Genomic DNA, 12,213 nt, shown 5'->3' with positions numbered 1-12,213 from the left:
TAACAAGGGTCTGGCTTGGTGGCTCATGCCTGTAATCCCAGCATTTTGGGAGGCTGAGGAGGGTGGATCACCTGAGGTCAGGGGTTTGAGACTAGCTTGGCCCACATGGCAAAACCTCATCTCTACTAAAAATACAAAAAAAAAAAAAAAAATAGCCAGGCGTTGTGGGGGGCACATGTAATCCCAGCTACAACAGAGGCTGAGGCAGAAGAATCACTTGAATCTGGGAGGCGGAGGTTGCAGTGAGCTGAGATTGCATCACTGCACTCCAGCCTGGATGACAGAGCAAGACTGTGTCCAGAGAGAAAGAGAGAGAGAGAGAAAGAGAGAGAGAGAAGAAAACTGGCATTCAGTAAGAACTTACCACATAGCAGGCATTTCCACATTCTTGATCTCAGAACAATCCTTTTTAGAGGAGAAGGAATCTCTGAGGCTAAGTGATTTTCCAAAAGGAATATAGCTAGTAAATGCTAGAATTTTAACTCAGGTCTGCCTACTTATAAAACTCAAGTTTTTTTTTGTTTTTTTTTTTTTTTTTTTTTTTTTTTTTTTTTTTTGAGATGGAGTCTTGCTCTGTCGCCCAGGCTGGAGTGCAGTGGCGCAGTCTCGGCTCACTGCAAGCTCCGCCTCCCAGGTTCACGCCATTCTCCTGCCTCAGCCTCTCCGAGTAGCTGGGACTACAGGCGCCTGCCACCACGCCCGGCTAATTTTTTGTATTTTTAGTAGAGACGGGGTTTCACTGTGGTCTCGATCTCCTGACCTCGTGATCCGCCCGCCTTGGCCTCCCAAAGTGCTGGGATTACAAGCGTGAGCCACCGCGCCCGGCCTAAAACTCAAGTTTTAATTAATATCTTATTCTTACATTTACACGCTCCTTCATTTATTCATTCATTCATTCGACCATGCCAGGAAATGGGGTTCCAGCAGCAACCTAAGTAGGCACCAGCCAACCCTACTGAAGCTTACTGTTTGGTAGAAGAGACAGCCAAAATCAAATAAACAAAAATATGTCATTATTAGTTATGGTATATCCTATACAGGAAACCAGTAGGATGTTTGGAGAAAGAATGAAGAGATATTGTAAATGGGGCTTACTTTAGACAGAGGTATCAGATGTGTCGTCTTCGAGGAAGTGAGATCAACGCTGAAAGCTGAAGGATGAAAATGAATCAGTCCTGAAATGATCAGGGAGAAGAATATGAACGTTCTACCTCCTCAGCAGAAACAGGTAAGGCAATATTCACCATGTCAAAATTCTACAGCCTGTTACGATGCAGGTAGCTTGGGGACATTGAAAACAACATTACATAAAACAGCACAGTTGACTAGGTAGATCGTTGTGTCAAATTTAGTCAAGGTTTCCTTCCTTCCTTCCTTCCTTCCTTCCTTCCTTCCTTCCTTCCTTCCTTCCTTCCTTGCTTCCTTCCTTTTTTTCCTTCTCCTTTCCTTTCCTTTCCTTTCCTTCCTCTCCTTTCCTTTCATTTCCTTTCCTTCTCTTTCTTTTTCCCTCCATCTGTCTTTCCTCCTTCCATCCCTTCCTTCCTCCCACTCTCTTTCTTTCTTTTCTTTTTATTTTTCCTTTCTTTCAGTTTAGTTACCTCGTTAATAAAATAGTGCTAAAGCTATTTTATCTCAACTTCATGAATGCATTGGACATAATCTCTCATGACATACAAAAACATGCTGAATTAAGACTAAGATATTATAGGCCAGGCGCGGTGGCTCACGCTTGTAATCCCAGCACTTTGGGAGGCCGAGGCGGGCGGATCACGAGGTCAGGAGATCGAGACCACGGTGAAACCCCGTCTCTACTAAAAATACAAAAAATTAGCCGGGCGTGGTGGCGGGCGCCTGTAGTCCCAGCTACTCAGAGAGGCTGAGGCGGAAGAATGGCGTGAACCCGGGAGGCAGAGCTTGCAGTGAGCCGGGATCGCGCCACTGCACTCCAGCCTGGGCGACAGAGCGAGACTCCATCTCAAAAAAAAAAGACTAAGATATTATATTATTTATGTGAAAACAAAATTGGTTCTATATCCATCCTATGATGTATTGGTGGTTCTGAACATGGAGAAAATGTTTTCTGGAGGACAGCTGTGGGGGCTCAACCTTCAGTCCTGTTTTCATGAACATCTTCATGTAAGAGTCTAATAGAAGCACATACAGTGTATTTAGCAAATTACTGTTGGATGGCTAGATTACGGTGGTGACCAAAACAGAATTGAAAATGCCTCAAGGTTATTACACTCTATATAAACCAAAATAGAATGAAATAAAATGAAAAATATGATAATTCTACATTTACATTAAAATATTATAGATTTTGTAAATACAGATGTGAGGAGATAGTCCCAAAGGGTAGGTAGTTCATGTGAGTTCTCAATATCAAAGTTGTCAGGAGCTTAAACAAGTCTGCGGTGTCACAGGTTCCTAAATGCAGCCTTGACAGTTGACACCATGGAGACATCTGTGATGTGCACTGGTCAGAGCCCACCTACTCCATTTTTTCCAGTTCTGAGCCCCAACATTTAAGAGCAATATGGAAAAAGTAGAATTGGTCCAGAAGAAGGTTGGTGTGCCCCCCGCCATCCAATTATGTTTATGCTATTTCTGCTTAGGGCATTTTTATCTCTACTCCTTTTAATTGTAAGGTTCTGCCTTATATATTTGGTAGTTTTGGAATCTACCCTTTTGGGTGGATTCCTTTTGAATTTAGATTTGAACATAAATGAGACTTCCTCAGAGCAGTCTTCTAACAACATTATCAAAATTAACCACCTGACTTCCCATTCCGCATCACCCTCTATTCCCTATTATCTTACCCTGTTTTACTTCCTTCCGGTTTTGTTTTGTTTTTCTTTTTTTCTTTTTTTTTTTTTGAGACAGAGTCTCACTCTGTCACCTAGGCTGGAGTGCAATGGCACAATCTCGGCTCACTGCAACCTCTGCCTCCCGGGTTCAAGAGATTCTCCTGTCTCAGCCTCCTGAATAGCTGGAATTACAGGCGCGTGCCATTATGCCAGGCTGATTTTTTTTGTATTTTTAGTAGAGATGGGGTTTCACCACGTTGTTCAGGCTGGTTTTCATTTTCCATTTCTCTCTCTGAAATTATCTTATTTACCTATTTGTTTAGATGTTAGAAGTGGAAGAATTTCTAATTTCCACTAAAAATTAAAGGATGAGAGCAGGGTTTTGTTTCTCTTGCCTCTCCCATGCTACCCCATAGAAGCACTAAAAAAAATTGTTTGAAAATGAATCATGTAAAGAATAAATGAGGCCGGGTGCGGTGGCTCACGCTTGTAATCCCAGCACTTTGGGAGGCTGAGGTGGGTGGATCACGAGGTCAGGAGATCGAGACCACAGTGAAACCCCGTCTCTACTAAAAAATACAAAAAATTAGCCGGGCGTGGTGGCGGGTGCCTGTAGTCCCAGCTACTCGGAGAGGCTGAGGCAGGAGAATGGCGTGAACCCGGGAGGCGGAGCTTGCAGTGAGCCGAGATTGCGCCACTGCACTCCAGCCTGGGCGACAGAGCGAGACTCCGCCTCAAAAAAAAAAAAATAAAATAAAATATAATAAATGAAGGTAGCTGCTACGTTTACAATGGACTAAAGGGCTATAGCAGAGTTTCCTGCAGATGTGTGAAGAACCATCCTGGAACACATCAAGGGAACTGTGGTATAAGACTTACTCCAGACATAAGAGTAATCCTTACACTTAGGATAAGCAAGTGGAATTTAAGGAGTCTCATTTTGGCTCAAAATAAGCAGGAGGTTTTTGCTAATTTGAACAGTCTGACAATAGTACAAATAGCACAAAGTCATAATAGAGTTGTACTGAATGCAAATAACCAGAAGACAATGCATAATTGTGAATTGGAGAAATTATACAACACAGTCTTTATAAATAGAAAGCTGAACTAAATAAAGGCTAAAGTCATCTACACCTGAAGAACCTCTCCATGCATAGTACCTAATATGGTTTAGATGTATCCCCACCCAAATCTCTTGTTGAATTGTAGGTCCCATAATCCCCATGTGTCATGGGAGGGACCTAGTTGGAGGTAATTGAATCAGGGGCTGAGTTTTTCCCAGGCTGTTATCATGATAATGAATACGTATCATGAGATATGATAGTTTTATAAAGTGTAGTTCCCCTGCACACACTCTCTTGCCTGCCTCCACGTAAGATGTGCCTTTTCTCCTCCTTCTCCTTTTGCCATGATTTTGAGTCCACATGGAACTGTGAGTCCATTAAACCTTTGTTTCTTTATGAATTACCCAATCTTGGATATTTCTTCATAGCAGTGTGAAAATGGACTAATACAGTAAATTGTTAGTGGGAGTGTGGTACCACTATAAGGATACTCAAAAATGTGGAAGCAACTTTGTAACAGGCAAAGATTGGAACAGTTTGGAGGGTTCAGAAGACAGGAAAATGTGAGAAAGTTTCGAGCTTCCTAGAGAGTTGTTGCATAGCTGTGGCCAGAATGCTTATAGTGACATGGACAATAAAGTCCAGGCTGAGGTAGTCTCAGATAGAGATGAAGAACTTATTGGGAACTGGAGTAAAGACTGGGGGCATTTTACCCCTGCCCTATAGATCTGTGAAACTTTGAACTTGAGAGATATGATTTAGGGTGTCTGGCAGAAGAAATTTCTAAATGGCAAAGTATCCAAGAGGAAGCAGAGCATAAAAGTTTGGAAAATCTGCAGACTGACAATGTGATACAAAAGTTAGCCACATTTCTGGAGAGAAATTCAACCTGGCTGCAAAAATTTACAGAAGTAACAAGGAACTGAATGTTAATCACCAAGAAAATGGGGAAAATGTCTCCAGGGCATGTCAGAGACCTTCACAACAGCCTCTTCCATCACAGACCTAGAGGCCTAAGAGGAAAAAATGGCTTCATGGAATAGGGCCTAGGGTTCCCCTGCTGTGTGCAGCCTAGAGACTTGGTGCCCTGCTTCCCAGCTGCTCCAGCCATGGCTGAAATGGGCCAAAGTACAACTCAGGCAGTGGCTTCAGAGGGTGCAAGCCCCAAGCTTTGGCAGCTTCCATGTGGTGTTGAGCCTGCAGGTGCACAGAAGTCAAGAATTGAGGTTTGGGAACCTCCATCTGGATTTCAGAGGATGTATGGAAATGCCTGGATGTTCAGGCAGAAGTTTGCTTTAGGGGTGTGGCCATCATGGAGAACCTCTGCTAGGGCAGTGCAGAAGGGAAATGTGGAGCTGGAGCCCCCACACAGTCCCCACTGGGACACTGCCTAGTGGAACTGTGAGAAAAGGGACACTGTTCTCCAGGCCCCCGAATGGCAGATCCACTGACAGCTTGGACTGTGCACCTGGAAAAGCCACAGGCACTCAATGCTAACTGTGAAAGCAGTTGGAAGGGGCGCTGTACCCTGCAAAGCCATAGAGGTAGAGCTGCCCAAGGCCATGGGAGCCTACTTCTCGCATCAACATGCCCTGGATATGAGACATGGAGTCAAAGGAGATCATTTTGGAAGTTTAAAGTTTAATGACTGCCCTATTGGACTTTGGACTTGCATGGAGACTGTGGCCCCTTTGTTTTTGCCAGTTTCTCCCATTTTGAAAAGGTGTATTTACCAAATGCCTGTACCCCCATTGTATCTAGGAAATAACTAACTTGCTTTTAATTTTACAGGCTCCTAGGTGGAAGAGACTTGACTTGTCTCAGATGAGACTTTGGACTTGGACTTTTGAGTTAATGCTGGAATGAGTTAAGACTTTGGGGGACTGTTGGAAGGATATAGTTGTGTTTTGAATTGTGAGAACATTAGATTTGGGAGGGGCTGAGGCAGAATGATATGGTTTGGTTGTGTCTTCACCCAAATCTCTTCTTGAATTGTAGCTTCCATAATCCCTATGTGTCATGGGAGGGACCCACTGGGAGGCAATTGAATCATGGGGGTAGTTTTATCCCATGCTATTCTCATGATAATGAATATATCTCATGAGATCTGATGATTTTGTAAAGGGCAGTTCGCCTGCACACATTCTCTTGCCTGCTGCCACTTTAAGACGTGACTTTGCTCCTCCTTCGCCTTCCACCATGATTGTGAGGCCTCCCTAGCCATGTGGAACTGTGAGTCCATTAAATCCCTTTTTCTTTATAAATTACCCAGCCTCAGGTATTTCTTCATAGCAGTATGAAAATAAACTAATACAGTAAGTACCAATAAAGGTCCAGGCTGGGCATGGTGGCTCCTGCCTATAATCATAACATTTTGGGAGGCTAAGAAGGCAGAATCACTTGAGGCCAGGAGTTTCAGAACAGCTTAGGCAGCATAATGAGACCCTGCCACTTCAAAAAAAATTTTTTTTAATTATCTAGGAGTGGTAGTGCACACTTGTAGTCCCAGCTACTTAGGAGGCTGAGGTGGCAGTATTGCCTGAGCCTAGGAGGTCAAGATTACAGTGTGGTATGATGCTGCCATTGCATTCCAGCATAGATTCCAGAGAGAGACCTCATCTCTAAAAGTAATAAAAATAAAAATGTCTGAAGAAGTTTTTGCTTTGTTCTGCCATTACACCAAGAAGGAACTCAGACTGCAAAGATAACTACCAGAGCAAAGCTTAGAACCAAGAAGAATTCACTTCACTTGTGGGATTTATTTTTGTTATTCTCTTACAGTACTAGTTTTATAGGTATACAGACAAAAAATAAAAGAACGAATGGCATAGGGGGTCTCATTTATGAAACTAGGATTCTAATGTTCCGTTGAGCAAGGGCTCTAATTATTATTTAATAAGACAATTTCCCTAAGACACGCTATTTACCAGATTGGCTGTGTTAATGAGGATGCTTTGCATCTAATTTAAAGCACTGCAATAAGCATTTTTATCACAAAAAGGACAAACCTTCTCTAAATAATCAAAGCTCTTATTAGGGGAAAACCTTTTGTAAATAATTATTTATTCCTAAATGGAAGTCAAATGCACCACTAAATATCTTCCAGGGAAATGTGAAGCTTTAAATAGTGCATTTAACATGAGACAGTCCCTTGGAAAACACTCTGAGGATGCCACATTTCCATCTTCCAATAACTTCCAAGGTCCACATAACAGAATCTGCTAAAGCCATCAACCTGAACTGACCCCAGCTGGTTACCGATTTGTTTGCATAAAATCCTGTTACTCAGGCTAGGCATTGTGTCTCACACCTGTAATCTCAGCACTTTGGGAGGCCAAGGTGGGAGGATTGCTTGAGTCCAGGAATTTGAGACCAGCCTGGGCAACATGGAAGACCCTGTCTCTGCAAAAAAAATAAAATAATAAAAAATAAATAGCCAGACAGACATAGTTGGGTGAGCTTGTGGTCCCAGCTACTAAGGAGGCAGAGGTGGGAGGATTGCTTGAACCTGAGAGGTCAATGCTGCAGTGAGTGTTGCAGTTTGCACCAGCACATTCCAGCTTGGGTGACAGTATGAGACCCTGTCTCAAAAACAAAACAAAACCTGTTACTTGGGTGCTTCCAAAGCGACCCTCAATTGTAAATTTCTCTTGTAAATTTCACACCAATTCCTTCTACTCACTATTAAAATCAGTAAATGGAGCCAGTAATCTAATCCAAGAGTTTCAAAACATCAGGGTTTACCATGAGGCATCAATTTCCACCCACTCCCCTTCCCCATTATTGACATGTCACTTTTGTCTAACATCAGTCTCTCACCCAGTAACAAAGATATCCCAAATTACAGGCTTCAAAACCTCAACCACCTTGTCTTTCTTTTACAATCCCTTCAGTAAAGGCACGCTCAAGGATGTGTGATGCAAACTCAGTGAATTGGAAACCTAATTATGGAGTTCTTCTGTTCCTCCCTTCAATTTACCTTTCTTTGGCACACACAGGTATATTGCCCTAAAATATTCCTTCTTGTGCACGGCTGGCATTGCCCCTTTTGTTTTCCATTTTCTCAATTCAGATATTAAGATTATATTTTAAAATTTTAATTTAACAAATGATGTTTTCTCTACCCCTGATTCTAAGCCAAAGCCTTCTCCTAGAATCTCCTTTCTATTCCCTCTTATCCAAAGTGGAAATGAATCGCAGCATTGCAAGAGAGGCACATTTCCTATCATTTTCTTTGGGTGTGGCAGGCAACTGCTTTACACAGTAGAGAAGAGGGGCAATCTTTTATGAAGGGCATGAACTATAAAGTCCTACAGACCTATGTTTAGTGCCCAGTTCTTCTGCTTACCTGATGCTAATACTTGAGAAAGTTACTTAGCATCATGTAGCACCAAAATCCCTACCTACAAAGCAGGATAATAATAGGCCTGCTTGGTATAGTTGTTGAGAAGTTGATTCATTCTACAAGTTAATAAATATAAAGAATTCAGTATGATGCCAGATACATAGTACTCAGTAATTACTAGCTATTATTTTTATTACTATTTATATTTTATTGATAATGTCAGCAGCAGTGCAGGGAACCTGTCGTCTATTTCTAGTATTGTGTGTCAGGGTTGCTGTAAATCTAGAGACTGGCAGCATCTATGCTCTCTTTTCATTGCAATGCACCCAGTACAGCTAATTTTTTATTGTCTCACCTGGATCAGATCACAGCTCCTAGCATGGCCTCCACTTGTAAGGGCTTCCAGTTTACCATTCAGTTAATTCTCTTTATCTGTTGCAACTATCTTTCTTAAGGACATCTTTGGTTATTTAACTCTTCCTTCTGTGATGGTTTCTAAGGGCTCACCAAATAAAACTGAATGCCTTTTACCATAACATTTGAGGTCCTCTAAAGCCTAGCCTCAAACTATCATTAGCCTTCAGTTTCCTTCATAGGGCTAAAGAGTGGATATAAAGATGCAGCCTCATGTTGGTGGCATAAGAAGTCAGGGAAAGAAGGAAGGGTTTTCCACTTAGCTGAGCAGGGCGATAGGACTACTACTAATGAAGAAGGCAACACTTCTATCATCAACAAAACTTCACTTTCTAAAAGTTAAAAATAATAACTATAAAGAGACTCCTAACACTGTTACCCAGTTCTATATTCTAAATATTTCACTTAACATTCAATAAAAGTTATGTCAGAAGCAACCATTTTACAGAGGCTTTGAAATGTCCAATGAGAAGGTTTATCTTCTCCTCAGTCTCCTTATTTGCTGTGATCTCAGTGTTACAGGTCATTTTTCTCTACCTACCTGATGTGGCACAAGCCACCTCCTCTCTTGATGACCACAAGCACTTCTTGAAATGGTGTGTAGGTCATGCGGATGTATTAAAATAAACAGAAAATCTGTAATAACAATGTGCTAAAGGATTGTGGGTGGTTCCTGGTACTGGGTTAGCATGCACTCCCCTCCTTACTTCCTGTAATGAAATTCTAATAAAAAATGAAGCCTTGTCTGAGTCTGGAGCCTCAAAAGTAAGGGACTGACTATAAGGGTAAGCGTGGAGGAAGTATTTTTGGTCAGTATCTTGCAGTTTGGGGCCATCTGTGAGCTCACAGTCTCTGAGGCTCATTTTGATTTCACTTCCTTCTTTTTAGTTTGGTGGGCTTTCTACCCACACATGGCTTTGGTGAGAAGTAAGGGACATGTTGGCATGAGGAGGAAGTCATAGGGAAGGAGGAGCTGGAACACCCCCACCTACCTACCACCTTTCCTACCTAATTTCATAAACCTCACATTGAAGCTTTGAAGGGTCTACTTTTTTTTTTTCTAATACCTTTGCTCACGTTATTCCCCAGCCTTTGTGCCCTTTCTTTCAGCTCTCTCTGTTAACATTCATCTTCAGCTTTCAGGGGAAGCTTTCTCAAACTTCTGCACAAGTCCTCTCTTCAACTAATCTATACGTAGGTAGTTATTTGCACAATGGTATCTCATCTCTAATCATCTGCCAACTCCTTCAAGGCAGAGACCGTTCCTCTCTCCAGTTCTCCCACCTCCTGCCCTAGCCCCTAACAATTCCTCAATAGCCAGGTGATTGCAGTCTACTCAGCTCTTTTCCTGAAAACAGTAGGAAAATAAATTGTCAGGAAATATAACAAAAGTCCCTTTCTCAAGTCTCGGAGGTGTTTAGGCCAAGTAGCGAAAAAGCTCACAGGTTGTGATAGGCACTGGTTTGATCATTTGTGACAAGCAGCTCTTCTTTAATATCTACTGGTTGTACCCAAGCTGTTATCAGCTCCTCTTTTCCTTGGGGGATTCTTAGTGTTTATGTGTCCATACAAAACATTACTTTTTATGAGGGAATTTTGCCTGAAACACCAACTCTTTGCAGAGGTGCCTGTTAGCTCATAATTCACAGGGATTTGGTCTTCGTCCATGCTCACCCTACCTTTGCCTGACTTTGAAATACTGACAACTACCCTCAGGCTTGAGTGCTGAATTTGCTGTGGTTGTGGGCACACAACTTGGGTTGTCTTGCTCCTCTTGTGAGGTGTAAGGCTTTTTCCCACTTCCCGTTTCCTGTAGCTTTCCACTGCCTCCCATTTCCAGATGACAGAGTCTCTTTATGTTTCATACATATCCATACAAATATGTATGTTTCATACATATTTATGTTTCATACATATCTGATACACATACCTTAACAGTAATTATATACAATATTTTTAGTAATTGTATTTATGAAACAAAGTTTATGTACATTGAAACATCAGAAAGCAAAGGTGTCAGGTGTGGAAGTTTCCACTCATGGCGTCGTAGGATGCACTACATCCTCAAACTTTTGGGCTCACAGGATCCTTCTGGCTCAGTCTCCTGAGTAGCTGAGTCTATAGGTGTGGACCATCATGTCTGGCTCTATATTGTTTTAAATCATCTCTCGAAACAGAAACAATCCTAGGTAAACAGTAATTCTCCAATTGGCATGATGCCTTCATCTGTTGAGAGCTTTCCATGAACTCAGTATTAGATGGGATCCTACTCTGCTGGACAGGACTTCACAGTAATGTCATTTTATTAGGCTCATTAGAGTCTAAACCACTCTAATTTTGACTCTGAGAACAACATCTTCCATTACTAAAATTATTCATATAAAGTATTCTCCAGAATCAAACAGCTTGTCCCCAACACCCACAAAATTATTTCAATGATACCCTAAGGGTCCATTCCTTCTCTTCTCCATATAGACAGTGGGTAGTGACTCACTATGGAAACAATGACAAATACTCTGCAAACTGCTTTAGATAGGAAGATACAAGCCTCCTTTTGCAGAGACTGATAAATGACAGAGGCCAAAGAAGGAGACATGTAGATGCACAGAGAATGGGGAGATAAGAGTATAAGGACAAGATAAACCTTCATCTCTGAGGGAAAGAATGACAATGATTAGGAAGCTGCCTCACTACAGATGGTTCCCCCCATTGCCCTCCAGAGGAGCTTATCCACCAACAGTGGGAAGCCCATTACTCACGAAGTGTCCAGTTTGAGATGATGTTCAACTCTGCTCCTGGGGATGTAACCAACCACCAACCCCAGCAAATCTTTCTTCCATGAATAACCACAAATAAGATGGTTTGGACCAATGTAAGCCCTCACCTACTCAAGCAGAAACATAAACTTTGTCTTTTTTATTATTATTATTATCATACTTTAGGTTTTAGGGTACATGTGCACAATGTGCAGGTTTGTTACATATGTATCCATGTGCCATGTTGTTTTGCTGCACCCATTAACTCGTCATTTAGCATTAGGTATATCTCCTAATGCTGTCCCTCCCCCCTTCCCCCACCCCACAACAGTCCCCGGAGCGTGATGTTCCCCTTCCTGTGTCCATGAGTTCTCATTGTTCAGTTCCCACCTATGAGTGAGAACATGCGGTGTTTGGTTTTTTGTCCTTGCGATAGTTTACTGAGAATGATGTTTTCCAGTTTCATCCATGTCCCTACAAAGGACATGAACTTCATCATTTTTTATGGCTGCATAGTATTCCATGGTGTATATGTGCCACATTTTCTTAATCCAGTCTATCCTTGTTGGGCATTTGGGTTGGTTCCAAGTCTTTGCTATTGTGAATAGTGCCGCAATAAACATATGTGTGCATGTGTCTATATAGCAGCATGATTTATAGTCCTTTGGGTATATACCCAGTAATGGGATGGCTGGGTCAAATGGTATTTTTAGTTTGAGATCCCTGAGGAACTGCCACACTGACTTCCACAATGGTTGAACTAGTTTACAGTCCCACCAACAGTGCAAAAGTGTTCCTATTCCTCCACATCCTCTCCAGCACCTGTT

Source organism: Symphalangus syndactylus, chromosome 5 (assembly GCF_028878055.3).
Source record: "Symphalangus syndactylus isolate Jambi chromosome 5, NHGRI_mSymSyn1-v2.1_pri, whole genome shotgun sequence".
Taxonomy (NCBI): Eukaryota; Metazoa; Chordata; class Mammalia; order Primates; family Hylobatidae; genus Symphalangus; species Symphalangus syndactylus.
The sequence above is the reverse complement of the archived record's forward strand: the minus strand, read 5'-3'. Positions refer to the sequence as shown.